This window comes from Phyllostomus hastatus, unplaced genomic scaffold (genome assembly GCF_019186645.2).
Source record: "Phyllostomus hastatus isolate PE091 unplaced genomic scaffold, TTU_PhHast_1.1 phas_contig_16, whole genome shotgun sequence".
NCBI lineage: Eukaryota > Metazoa > Chordata > Mammalia > Chiroptera > Phyllostomidae > Phyllostomus > Phyllostomus hastatus.
Genome location: NW_025333643.1, coordinates 15,780,287 through 15,795,139, shown reverse-complemented (window position 1 = coordinate 15,795,139; position 14,853 = coordinate 15,780,287).

Below are 14,853 nucleotides of genomic sequence, written 5' to 3'. Positions count from 1 at the left end.
CAGGAGGACTAGAGTGCATAGTTTTCTGGACACTTTTGTTGTACATCTAAAACTGGTGTGGAATAGTATTGAATGTAAACTGTGGTTGAAAAATAAAATTACATTAAAAAAAGAATTGATATAATGCAAATAAAACAACACAGGCTACAAAGCCAATTCCAAAAGAAGAATTTTAGAAACATTTTTAAAAATGGTTCCATCATGAAACAACTGAGTAGTTCCTGAAATGGCTGCTCTAGCTGGAAGAAGTCTTTATGAGGATAGGTGTAGGCATTTTTAAAAAATTTATCACATGATTTTGAAGACACACGGATATACGGTAAGTGCTTATTTATTCACTCATTCATTGAACATAATGTATGGAGTACTTATTGTTCTGGATGCTAAAGATACAACATTAACCAAGATGGAAATGGTCCCTGACAGACTTCATGGAACATGAAGATACAGGAAATAAATAAGCAAATAAATACATGAAATAACTGTGAATTGGGAAAATTACTGCAAAGAAAACAGGATGTTGTTCTAGGGAAAACTTAATAGAAGAGACAGTCTATTTTAGCTGGGGTAGTTAGGAAAGGCTTTTTTGAAATTTGAAGAATGAGAAGAAGTCAAACGTAAGAAGAACCAAGCTTACAAAGGTCACGAGGTGGAAAAGTTTGGGAAGTTTTGGAAACTGTGTTGTTGGTGCATAAGAAACTAGGGGTTGAAATTCACAGCTAACAGCATGCTTAATGTTGAAAAAATATTTTTGAACCTATATGAGATGATGGGTGTTAACTAACCTTATTATAGCAATCATTTTATATATATGGAAGTAAAATTATTATTCTGCATACCTTATACAGTGTTGTATGTTAATTACATCTCAATAAAACTGGGGGTGGGGGAGACAAATACTGTGTACTTCCACTGGGAAAAAATAAGAAAAACTGAAAGATTTCCCCTTAAAACCAGGAGCAAGAGAAGGATGTTGCCTCTTACCACTTTTATCCAGCATAGATTTTAGGCAATAAATAAGTAAGTAAATAAATAAATAAATAAAATTAAAGGCATCCAGATTGAAAAGGAAGAAAAGTAACACTATCTCTGTTTGAAGATGACATGATCTTGTATATAGAAAATCCCAAGGTGTCCACAGGAAAAAAAAAAATTATTAGAGCTCATAAATGGGTACAGGCAAATTACAGGACATAAGGTCAATATACAAAAGTCAATTATATTTCTGTATACTTTGAATAAGCAATCTGAGAATAAAATTAAGAAAATATTTATTTATAAAAACATCAAAAGAAATAAAATGTTTAAGAATAAATTTAACAAAAATATGCAAAACTCTTACACTAAAACCTAAAAAACTTTGTTGAAAGATATGAGGAAAATCTAAATAAATGGGAAAACATCACACATTGTGAGAAATATTATTCCAATAATATTCCAATATTAAGTCATCCAAGACAATATTGTTAAGGAATTTAGGAACAGATTCAAGTCAACTTCTATTAAAACCTTAGCTGCTATTTTTTTTTCAGAAACTTATTAGTTGATCTCACAATTCATATGAAAATGCCAGAGAACCAGAACAGTCAAAACAACCTTGAAAAAGAAAGTAGGAGAACTCACAGTTCCCATTGGAAGAACTTACTACAAAGACACAGTAATTAAGATAGTGTGGTACTGACAGACAGGTAGACTTACAGATTAATGGAATCTATTTGAGAGTCCAGAAATAAATCCATGTTTCTATAATCAACTGATTTTAACAAGAGTGCCAAGACCATTGAATAGGGAAATAATAGTCTTTTCAAGAAATGGTGCTGGGATAACTTAATATCCACATGTAAAAGAATAAAGTTGAACCCCTTCCTCATGCCATATGCAAATATTAACCCATAATAGATCAAAGACCTAAATGTAAGAGCTAAACAATAAAACCCTTAAAAGGAAATATAGGTTTAAATCTTCATGATCTTGGATTGGACAATGGTTGCCTAGATGTGACACCAAAAGCACAAACCACAATAAATAGATACATAGATTTTTATCAAAATTATGAGCATTTGTTCCTCAATAAAGAAAAAAGACAATCCACAGAATGGGAAAATATTTGCAAATTTTATCTGGTAAGGAATTTGTGTCTGGAACATATAAAGAACTTTTTAATTCATTAATAAAAAGACAATCTAATTTTTTAAATGGACAAATGTTCTGAATTGACATTTCTCCTAAAAAAGATGTACAAATGGCCAATAAGCCCATGAAAATATGAGGGGGAGGGCCAAAAAACCGGAATTTATTTATTAAAAATTGTATATTTATTTTACATGTTTAAAATCCAGTCACCTTCAAAGTACTCTCCATTTGATACAATACACCTATCAAGACATTTTTTTCCACTGCTCAAAACAGTTTTTGAACTTGTTGACTTGGATGCTTTTCAGTGCTTCTGCTGTTTTTTGTTTCACCTTTTCCACATTGGTAAAACATTTCCCTTTGAGGACTCTTTTCACCTGGGAAAACAAACAAAAAAGTCACTCAGGGCAAAATTGGGCAAATAAGGAGGAGGGTGGGGCATGGGAGCCATGCCATTTTTGAACACTCAGTACTATGTGGGCAGGTGGGCTCATGCATCACCCATAATGAAATGGGCAAACACAAAAGAGTCTTCAAAAAAATTCACTAAAGCTGAATGCAGCTTCTCACAACATCAGCTGGTACACTGATACAGATGGGTTCCTAGAACACTCACCTAGTATGGAAATCCTGTACTATAAGGGGCCCACCCTCCAGAAGATAATTCCATTTTGGGATGAGGGATCATCCACTGTATGTTCAACATCACTAGCCATTAGAGAATACAAATTAAACCCACGATAAGAAAGCATTTCCCACTAGAATGGCTGTAACCAAAAAGACAGGTAGTGATAGTGTCGGCAAAGATATGGAGAAGTTGGAACCCATACACAGAGGGTAGGAATATAAAATGGTACAGCTGCTTTGGAAAACAAATTGGCAGTTACTTAAAAGATTAACCATAGAACTACCATAGAACTCAATAATTCTACTCCTAGTTACACATCAAAGAAAAGTAAAAATATATGTCCATACAAAAACTTGTACATGAATGCCCTTAGCAGCACTATTCATAATAGCCAAAAAGTAGAGACAACTCAAATATCTAATAACCAGTGAATGGATACATAACACATGCTACAACTACACAATGGAGTTTTGTTCAGCAATGTAGAGAAATGAAGTACTGAAAGATGCTACAATATGCATGCATTTTGAAAACATTATGCTGAGAGAAACCAATCACAATAATTACATGTTGTATCATCTAATTCCATTTATATAAAAGATCCAGAAGAGCAAAATCTATAGAGACAGAAAGCTGATGAGTGGTTGCTTAGGGCTATGAGTGCTGGGGGAAATGGAGGATGATAGCTAAAGGGTAGAGAGTCTTCTCTTGGAGAGGAGTGATGAAAATTTTCTAAAATTGATTGTCATGAAAGCATAATTCTCTGAATATACTACAATCCACTGAATTGTACACTTTAGATGGCTAAATTGTATGTGATGTAAGTTATAACTCAATATTGCAATAAGAAAAATGCAAAGGAGAAAAAAGAGATGAGGGGTAGCAATAAAGTTGCACATGTAGACACATGTGAGAGCTTGGAGGGCTTTGTTGGCCATGTTATGAAACCAGCACTTTACACCAAGGACAGAGAGAAGCCACAGGACTTTAAGGAGAGCAATGCTATATGATTGACAGTTTTAAAAGTTTGTTCTGGCTGCTGCCTAGAGAATGGCTTGGAGAGGCAAAAGTGGAAGCAGAGAGAGTGGTAGAATACCATAGTAGAAGTCTAGATAAGACAGAACAGTATTTTGAATTAGGAGATATTATAAGAAAGATGGAGAGAAACAGATAGATTTGCAAGACATTTTGGAGATAGAACATTCATATGTATATGAATGTATACATATGTATACGAGGTCTGTCCAAAAAGTATCCAGCCGAGTATTATGAAAAATAGAGACATTTATTGAAGAAGATACAAAATACAAGAAACATTGTACATAGGAAAATGACTCCTCAGTTTTCCTGAATCTCATTGACAGTCTGAAATATCTTCCCTTTCAAAGGTGATTTTAGTTTGGGGAAAAGTCAGAAGTCATAGGGTGCCAAATCTGGGCTGTAGGCAGGCTGAGTCTCCTGGGTGCTTTGGTGTTTTGCCAAAAAAACTCTGTATGAGATGTGCTGCATGAGTGGGTGCATTGTTGTAATGAAGCAGCCAATCACCGGTTGCCCATAGCTGCAGACTTCTGAAGCATCCAAATAGTTTCCACACAGGAATGTTCAAGCTTCACACAAAAATCTAATGCAGATTCATTCCTCTGCTCACTCAGTCATTTTGAGTGCAGTGACCACACAGTACACATACTCACTCAAGGGTGCCTACTGACTAGTACAGTGAATTCATCATTGCTCATGAATGCACATTCTGATCCACTCTTCTTGGCTGCCAGATTACATTGATGTTGCACAAACTATTCTCACTACATGTATATGTATATGTATATGTATATGTATATGTATATGTATGCATGTGTGTGTGTGTGTATGAAAAAGAGAGCAGGGTCTTCTATATTTTAGTATCACAACATCAAACACATATAAATGTATATAATTTAAATGAAATAAAAAGCAAGTATTTGTCAAAAAAATTGTTTTAGCTTAATACAATGTTTGATATTTAACTAGGAATCTGTAATGGAGTAGAAAATTTGGTTGAACTTTCAATTCATTTAACTCTATTATTTTAATAAAAGCACTTTCTATAAGGAATTTCTATACTGCTAAAATTCTATCCAGTTTTAAAATTTTGAGATTGAATTGAAGTCACACAAATATAAAAAAATGTTTGTTATGAGTCCTAATTTGGTAACTCTAACTGTACACCATAGATGCTCACAGAATTTCAAGGGTAGGGGGATCTTAAAAGTCACTAATTTAGTCCAATGACCCTGACATCCAATGATTAAATTTTTCTACAACATTGCTGACAAGCAGCCAGCCAGACTTGCTTTCTTATTAATGTTTAATATTTATCACACAGGAGATACTGGAATTTTGACATCTCCAAAGACTTACTTTGGACATTAACAGTTTTAGTGGATGCTTTAAAACATAACCATTTTGAAGCTATACTATACAAAAAACTATAAAGAAATTAATATTTAAATAAATTAGTTATTTTTACAAATAATTTTGTCAAATGTTTCTTAATTCATTTACCTGTAAAGAAAGTATATTATCTCAGTGAAGTCAGGAATCGGTTTCTTCTCTATTAGATAAACTGACAATTTATGAGATGTTTATATACAACTACTAGCAAAAATTTACTACTGAATTTATAATAAAATGAATGCATCAGATATCTAGCAACTACAGCCAGGGTAGATTGATCTGGCAATGCTGAGGAATGAATTTTACCATGCAAATAAATTTTACAAATAATCTTCTGTTATAATCAATTCATGGAGATGTATCTTAAAACATAAAAGATTTCCTCACTAAAATCTTTCTAAATCTGTCTAGGTGTTACAGACTTCATTATATAGCAAACAGATGAACATAATTTAAAAGCTCTTGATGAATAAGGATCATTATTTTAAAATTCCATATAATGATGCAGGTGAAGTAAACAAAACATAGCTTGCCTACCCATTAAGGGTTGATGGACTTTAATGCCACATTAGGTGCCCCACAGATGTGGTCTCATTTCCTTTTAGACAGCCTCAAAGGAAAACCTTTTGTTCCCCTATTATTTCAAGACTTTTCATTCTGATTTACTCCTTAGGTATATGCTCTTCATGTTCACTGCAAAAAACATCCTGTCTTTAAAAATGGCATCTTCCTTGTAATGACGGTTCTCCTTTTAGTCAGGACTTTTAAACTTACAAGCAACAGTAACTAACTTTAGCCAAAGTGCCTTAATCAAAACAGCACTTCATTAAAGGGATATTGGGAGGCTCACAGTATTGCTAGCAGTACTAATGATTAGGGCAGGAGGACTAGGTTTAAGACTGATTCCAGGATAAAGGACTAAGACCACCTTGCAATATTGACAACATGAAAAGTGCCCACTGCTGCTTGTGGCCTGATCACTGTCATTCACATCCTCCAATAGTCCCATAATTTCCTTCCAAGCAGTGTCTTTTTTATTTTGTTATCACAGCATCAAACATATAATGTTCAATACATTTTTATTCATTCAATAAATATATATTGAACATTTGTTATGCCTCTTGAATTGAAAAACCTCTACTATTCTTATGTATATAAACAGATTCTACTTTTTAATCAACATATACTACATGTTTAAGCACAAAGTACTGCACTAACCAAATGGTATAAGATTCTCATGTTCCTTATGAACTAAGAATTGAATTGAATTTAATAAGTAATCCATCGTGAGATCAATGTATATCTGAAATGCATGCCTTAGCTGTAGCACTACCTAATTGCCTAAGGGAGTGGGAAAAACTAATATGTAGATTACTATAAGGCCTAATTAACTAAAGACATAACCGTTGTAAGTATCCTAACCTGGTATGCATGAGTAGTTGCACTCAGATTGGAAAAGGTTGGTGGATAGGATAGGTAACATTTTATAACTGCTCGATTAATGCTAAGGTCAGCTAACTGTTCTGGATAAACTTGGATGTGCAAGTGTTGATAGAGACACATTCATGTTTTTGTAACTAAAACTTGAGCTGTTCATTATAAAGATGTATTATTTTGCAAACAGTGAAGACTTAAGATCTTCATACATATAAATCATTCAGGTGCAAGTTAGAAAATTAAATGGATTCAGATATACACCACTTGGAGGCCTGTACAGAGAATGAGTATCTAGGAGAGAACCCCTGAGTGCAGTTGCTTTGATCAAATTAGCTGTTGCTAGGGTATAAAAAAAAAGCAAATTATTATCCTGTCCCCATCAGTGTGCCCTTGTCCTCTGGCTAGGGGTTTTTGATCAACAATTCCTGATCTTGCAGTATAACGCAGGGGAACACTTTTTTCCTTCTGTTTCAGGCTCTAATATGGCTTGGCACAGCACTGTTTGGTTCATCACACTCTCAAGCTCAACTGTGAAACAAAACTGTAAGTTGAACTGCATGAAATTAATGCTTTTGTAGATCCAAAAGGACCAATTGTCAATAATTTCATATGATTCAATCTAACACTCATACTTCATTTCCATTTAATTTAATCAGTGCTAATATTTCATAAAATTTAAGTTTTTGTGCCTGACACTGTGTTATAACCTGTACTTTTAAAAATGCAAAAAGAGAGCCCTAGGAAAGTGCAAGTGCCAAGTAGTTAAATTAAAACTTAAGACTAGAAACAGAACCAGTCTTCTGAAGGCTAGGATGCTTTTATGGTAGAACTCCTAATGCTTTGGCTAATATTACCATTTTTAATATTCTGAATAATTAGTCAACATATTTAAAATGTGAGATTTCACATCAAATTCTGGATTTCCAGCTTCTTTTTAAAAAGAATATGTCTTGGGTCCAGGCCAGGATTATAGTAAGGCAAAAGAGGTACTCTGCTGACACTAAATTTCCAGGAGTGCCAAAAAAATTCAGTATTCAAGATAAATTCTATTTTAATGCAATGTTTAAAGAATCAAAATTAATACAAAAAGATCCATGATGAATAAAATATCTAATGCGTGATGAAGACAGGCCATTTTTCCTTTGTTTTATAGCCCTCTGTCACTGTGCAACAGGAATAGTCATTTCCAATCGGCCCTCTGTTCTGGGCTCGCTTGCCCATCAGGTCCTCCCATGAGGCACATATGAGTTGACAATTATCTGCAAACTGATTGAGCAACACAGGGCTTTATATATAGTCAAGTTTTTGATTGTAGATCTTTTAATAAATTTTACTGAGTTCAAAATATGGGAAGATGTTTTGTTAAGTGCACATAGAGATACACACTTTTCCTTTTGCCTCAGACTCCAGCATGGCTTTGCACGGTGGGGCCTGCAACAGAAGGTAATGCCCAGTAGCAACAGGGCCTTGGCCAGAGGTATGAGTACTTTCCAGGCAGCGTAGTCTCCATTCAGCTCTCTTCACTAGGCCTCCTTTGCTTTTCCTCTGCTATCTTTTGAAGGTTAGCAAGCCCCAGAATTCACACCTGAGCCCTTTTGTCTTCCCTAGGTGATATCCAGAAAATAAAATTATGTTTTTAGATGCCATCTATATGCCAGTAACATTCAGGTTTATGTGTCTAGCCATGTGACCTTTCCTCTAAGCTCCAGATTTACACATACTGCTACCTACTAGAATGATGAATAGGATCATAAATTTGGCCTATTCAAAACATAAATGTTTTTTAAATTTTTCCTTCAAACTTGTTTCTGCTCTAGCCTTCTCTATCTCAGTAAATGAAACCATCATGCTCCCAGTTGAAATCAAACATTTAGAAGATTTGATTCTAATCAAACATTAGAAGTCCACTTTGATTTATCTTCTCTCTCCATCCCATACCTATAACTCATTAAGAAGTATTATTAACTCTAATTTTTAAAAAAGCTCAAATCTACTCACTTTTTCCATTTCTATTGCTACTACCATAGTCCAAGTTATCACACCATCTCTCTTCCTGACTGCTGTTGCAAAGCCTTTCAGCTGGCCTTTCTGTCTTAACTTTGTATTCCATCTCCCTCTCCATTCCATTTTTCATTTAACAGTCAAACTGATCTATATAGAATATAAATCACATTACAGTACCACCCTGGTTAAAAACCTTAGTGCCTTTCTGCTATAATTAGACTAAAATACGTATTCCTTACTATGACCTACAGAATATGTCATATGCATCATCCCATTCCAACCACGCTGGCATCAATATTCTCAGGCACTTCCCAGACAAAGTCCCTTCTAGGGGTCTCTTATATTTTCTTGGCCTGAAATGCTCTTGCTGTGGGTGTTACATAGCTGGGTTTCTTCCCATCATTCAGATCTTAGCTCACATAGCACCTCTCCAAAGGTTTCTCTGACCAGCCTATCTATAGTAGATCCTTTGGCCACTCTTCCTTGTATTGACCCCAATCTTGTGAAATTACCCCATTTGTTTCCTTGTTTATTAGAATATATGCTTTCCTCATGTGGAATTCACTGATAGACTCTCAGCATCTAATTCAGAACACATATTCAATGAGTATTTGCTGAATGCACGCTTAGGTTCATGAATGAATAAATGAGACCATCCATACCTCAAACAGACCTTAATAGGAGTATTAACTATTATAAACTAGCTAATGAACCATCCAAATTAATTTTCTCTCCAGAAATACAGTGCTTGTTTTTTTTTTGTTTTGTTTGGATTTCTGCAAATACCTCTGAGTGTATTTGTATGTGTCCTCAAGCCTGTATCCCTGCTCTTTATCTCCTGTCATTTGCAGGGGTGTCCAACCTGGGGCCCATGGGCTACATGTGGCCCAGGATGGCTATGAATACAGCCCAACACAAAATCATAAATTTACTTAAAATCTTGTTTGTGCTTATCAGTTTTCTCTAGTGTTTAATGTGTGGCTCAAGACAACTTTTCCAGTGTGGCCCAGAGATGCCAAAAGGTTGGACACACCTGCCTGAGTTTAAGCAGTTGTTGGACATTTGGTCTGTTTCCACTCTTTAATTATAAAATGGTGCTGTTTTGCATTCATATGCAAGTTCTTGTGTGGATATATGCTTTCATTTCTCTTGGGAATACACCTAGAAGTAGAAAAGCTGGGTCTAATGGTAGCACTATGTTTAATCTCCAGAAAACTGCCAAACTATTTTTCATATTTGCTGCACCATTTTATATCCCACCAGCTGTGTGTGAGGGTTCCACTTTCTCCATGACCTCACCAACATTTTTTTAATTATAGCCATCTTAGTAGTTGTGAAGTGGTGTATCACTATAGGTTTAATTTTTCTCTGATGGCTAATAATGGTGAACTTCTTTTCATGGGTATATTGGCCATTTGTATGTCTTATCTGAAGAAATGTCTATTCAGATCCTTTGTTCACTTTCAAATTGGGTTGTCTTTTTATTGCTGATTCATAATAGTATTTTATACATTCTTGATATAAGTACCTTATCAGAAAAATGATTTGCAAATATTTCCTCCCACTCTTTTATCTTTTCACTTTCTTGATTATGTCCTTGGAAGCACTTTTTCTTTTTGCTCTGATGGTCTAATAATCCATATTTTTTCTTTTGTGGATGTGCTTTCAGTGATATAGCTAACCAACCATTGTTTAATCCAAGGTCATGATTATTTATTTACACATATGATTTTTTCTCAAAAATTTATATTTTTAGCTATTACATTTAGGTCTTTGATCCACTGTAAGTTAATGCTCAAATGAACTACAAAAGGTAGTGTGAGATAAGGGTACAACTTCACTCTTTTGCATGTGGTGATATCCAGTAGTCCCAGCACCATTTGTTTAAAAGACTGAACATTCTTGCCTGTTGAGTGATCTTCACACCATCATAATCAATATCACGAGTCTTAAATAATAAAATACCAAGTTATGATGTTAGAATATATATCCATTTGTTTCTTCTATTTAACATCCTTTAAATAATCTTTTCATACTTAGAATACGTGAAAAAAATTCAGAAGCAGTTTCCAACTATCTTAATAATCAGCTTCATGCAGTTGTAGTCCAGCTTGAAGACACTTTTTTTTTTAGAAAAAAACTTTTTTGTAGAAATTGGTACTAGATTTTTATAAATTATGATATTTTCTACTGTATATAAGAGAAATCTAACTGGCTTAAATAAAAATAAATTTTATTATTTCATGTAAAACAAAGTCAAGAGATAGGCTACCCCCCTGAGATAGTTAATTCACTGACGCAGGAAGGAAGGTGGACAACATCCACAAAAAGCATTTTCTCCAGTGCCCTCTTCATATATATCCATGAAAGAAGATGAAAAAGAAGGTAAGCAAAAGAACCACAGAAAAACATGTATTGAGGAGCTATTGCCAGAAAGAAACAGTGACTAATCAAGGAATATTGCTCACCCACAGGGCAAGAGGCCCTTGGGAAGTATGTAGGGTCACTGAGTGTAATGACATAGCTAATGATCACTATGTCCCCCTTTCAGAAATGGGAGTGCTTATTGCAGTTTACCGCAGTTATCCATCCTACCATCTTTGCATATTGGGTGTATGCAAAGTAGATAAGTTCCTGGAGCAAGAAGAGTCACATCATACTTTATAAACTATTGTGATATCTTGAACTTTGAGCCTGATACTGTGATTAGATAGGACTATAGAGTTGTCTATGTTGGGTATGGAATAAGCATATTTTGCATGTAGAAGAAAAGGGAGTGATTATTTATGACCAAGAATATGGAGTAGTGAATTATATTGTATTATTGTTCAAAATGCTTAGTGCTTCTTCCTGAAGGAAAATTATACATCCCTGCCCACTGACATTAGGTTTTGCCATATTATTTCCTTTGGTCAATTAAATATGAGAAGCCAGATACATCACTTCCGAGCAGAATTTTAAGAGTCATTGTATGATTCTACTGCATTCTTTATTTTCCTTTCTCATGAGACTGACAATGTTCCAGGTAGAAATTGTGCCCTCAGCATGAGTTCCAGAATGAAAACAATATCAAACCGAGTGGCAGCCGACCAATGTATGAAACATTACAATGTGCAGCCCCTATGTTCATTGCAGCACTATTCACAGTGGGAAAGACATAAAAACTACTAAAGAATCCCTCAATAGATGACTGGATAAAAAAGATGTGATATATGTATATCACACTGTGTGTGTATGCACAGTTTGATATATACATATATATACATGCATATATATGCACATATACACACACTATGGAATACTACTAAGCCATAAGAAAAGATGAAATATTACCATTTGCAACAACATAGATGAATGCTGAGAATATCATTATAAGTCAAATAAGTCAGCAGAAAAAGTAAAAGACCATATGATTTTACTCATATATGGGATATAAAACTGAAAGCAGCCCTGGCTGGTGTAGCTCAATGGACTGAGCATGAGCTGTGAATCAAAGGGTTGCTGGTTCAATTCCCAGTCAGGGCACATGCCTGGGTTGCGGGCCATATCCCCACTGGGGTCCACGTGAGAGGCAACTACACATTGATGCTTCTTCCACTCTCTTTCTCTCTCCCTTCCCCTCTCTCTAAAAATAAATAAATAAAATCTTTTAAAAAAACTGAAAGCAACAAATGAACAGACAAGACAAACAAACAAAAACTTGTGGACACAGAAAACAGTACGGTAGTTACCAGAAGGAAGTAGGGGTGTGGGGTAGGAAAGGGTAGAGGGGATTAAGTGTATGGTGATGGAAAGAGATTTGATTTTGGGTGGTGGGCACACAGTATAATATACAGATAATGTATCATAGAAATATAGAGTTGAAACCGAAATAATTTTATTAACCAGTGTTACCCCAATAAATTTAGTAAAAATTAAAAAAAACAAAGAAATGTTACAAGACCATGAAATAACCCTTTATTGTTTTAAGCATCTGAGATTTTGGGATTATTTTTGTTACAGCAGCATAAATAGCCTCAGCTGACAAAAACAATGACTTTTTTACAAGTATTTCTGGCCTTCTGGTTCTTTGATATATCTAAAGAGGCCATAATATACAAAGGAACACTTTTTCCCCTTCATTAGATTTAATTTCAACATCTAAAAAGAAAAAGACATTTTAAGAAAAGGCCTGGCACAGCTCTTACCTGACAATCTAAAGTTCATAAATTACTATCATTTTTCCCACTTAAATATTAGTAAGGTCTTAACATCTGAATAAATGATGCTATTCTTCCAATATTCAACTAGAGAACTTACAGTTCCCAATACACCCATTTAAAATTTACATTATAATGTGCAAGCCCTGTATATGATACTTATTCATATTTGCATAAGTATCCCAAAATTAAAATAATTTGTTATACATAAAAAGCCAAAATGCATCCTTGGGGCTTCTTATGTAGAAAAGGTTTTTAATATTCTATACTGAATATGTTTTATACACCAAAGAATCTTCTAAGTTAAAGCCATCCAGTTCTCAGCATGTTGCAAAGAAATTCAACTATTTGTAGTAAAATGAGGAGACAGGTTACTTAGAACAATCTACATTTTAGTTGAACATGGTAACAAAAGGAAATGGTTTGTTAGAGCAGGAACAGCACATTTCTTGCTATTCTAACCTAAAATAAAAATGCATGAATTTTGTGTTTTATTTGACTAACTCTATTTATGACAATACCTAGATGTTATTACAGATTTAAACGTTTACTTAAACTTATGTTATAGTTTTAAAGAAAACCATAATTTCAAAACTAGTTCTACTGTTTATAAACAGGATTGCTAACTGGCAAACCAAAGAATAATTTCCTAAACTAGTTAATAAACAGAAAACAAAGCTGCTAAAGTCCCTTCGCATATTTACATTTTAGTGTTTACATTTTAGCCTGAAGGAATTAGGAAGAAATATTATTGTGGAAAAACAAGGATTTGGAAAGCCCTAACAAGCCAACTAAAGAGATAAACAAATGGAGCAAGAAGTGGGGAGAGAAGACTGTAAAGCTAAAATAAATCAGTAAGTATTAAGTAACTTAATTCTAATCCCATATCAAGAGAATAGCAGATTCCCAAAGCAATATTACAGAGAGATTAAGTTTTTGTTCTATAGAAATAAGCTGTATTTTCAATAGAACCACTTTATTATCTAAATATAGCAATAATTAATTTTAATTTAGCTGAGTGAATTATTCATGACTTTCCATTTGAATGATTATCTTTAGCAACATGTCAGGTCAATGAGAAAGAGTAGGACTGGGAACAGACCAAAGATCATAAAGGACAGTAAGGATGCTTGTGTATTTCCAACCGTACACCCCAGCAGATACAGCAGAACATCACCCACTTAAACTTCTAGGGATCTGAATTATAAATTATCTTATAATAATACTGTTTGTAATTTTAGATATAAGAAATAAAGCCATTGGAGGACAGAGTAGCCAAAAAGAGATACTGTTTTGTTTTGAGTATGTGTCAGTACTCAGCATATTATGTATAAATAGTATATCTTTTCTTCTACATTCTCATCCCCATGCTCATGTCCACATTTACAAATTTCAAAAAAGCCTAATTTATACCTCTCTTATGGTACTTTTCAGAAGAGCAGTATAGACAGTTTAAGAAGAACTCACTTTTTACTACAGGACTTTTAATACAGGTAGCCGACCTGGGCGCCCGAGTGAAGGAGGGGTCGCAGGAATCCCCAGAAATGGTGGGGATGAAGTTGCATTGCTAACACCCCACATGAAGATTTCCCTACACCCGAGCTAAGGCAGTGCATGAGAAGCTGCATTTCCAAGTAAACAAACCACTGGGGCAGCGTGGCATTGCCCTGGCAACAAAGGATCATGGTGAGGAAGGACAGATTCCCCACCCAGGGCAGAGATGCAGCAGGAGGAAGTCTTGCACTGAGTTTGTGGAGGCTGGAGAGGGTGATTGATGGAGGGGAAAACCCTCCTACTCCCTTCTGGAACATAACTGCAGGAAAGATGCAGACCTGCTAGTCAAGCCTATGAGCTTGGCTGGGGAAGATGGACCCTTCCAGAGCACAGAATTTTGGGCCTGGAGATTTAAACTGAGAGAAGTCAGAGACTTGGCCCTTCTCTTTCCCCTTGCTGGCCCAGTCAGGGACCAGCTCACTCCAAGGCCAAGTTCCATGCACTGGGCTGTGTGCCCCGGTGGTG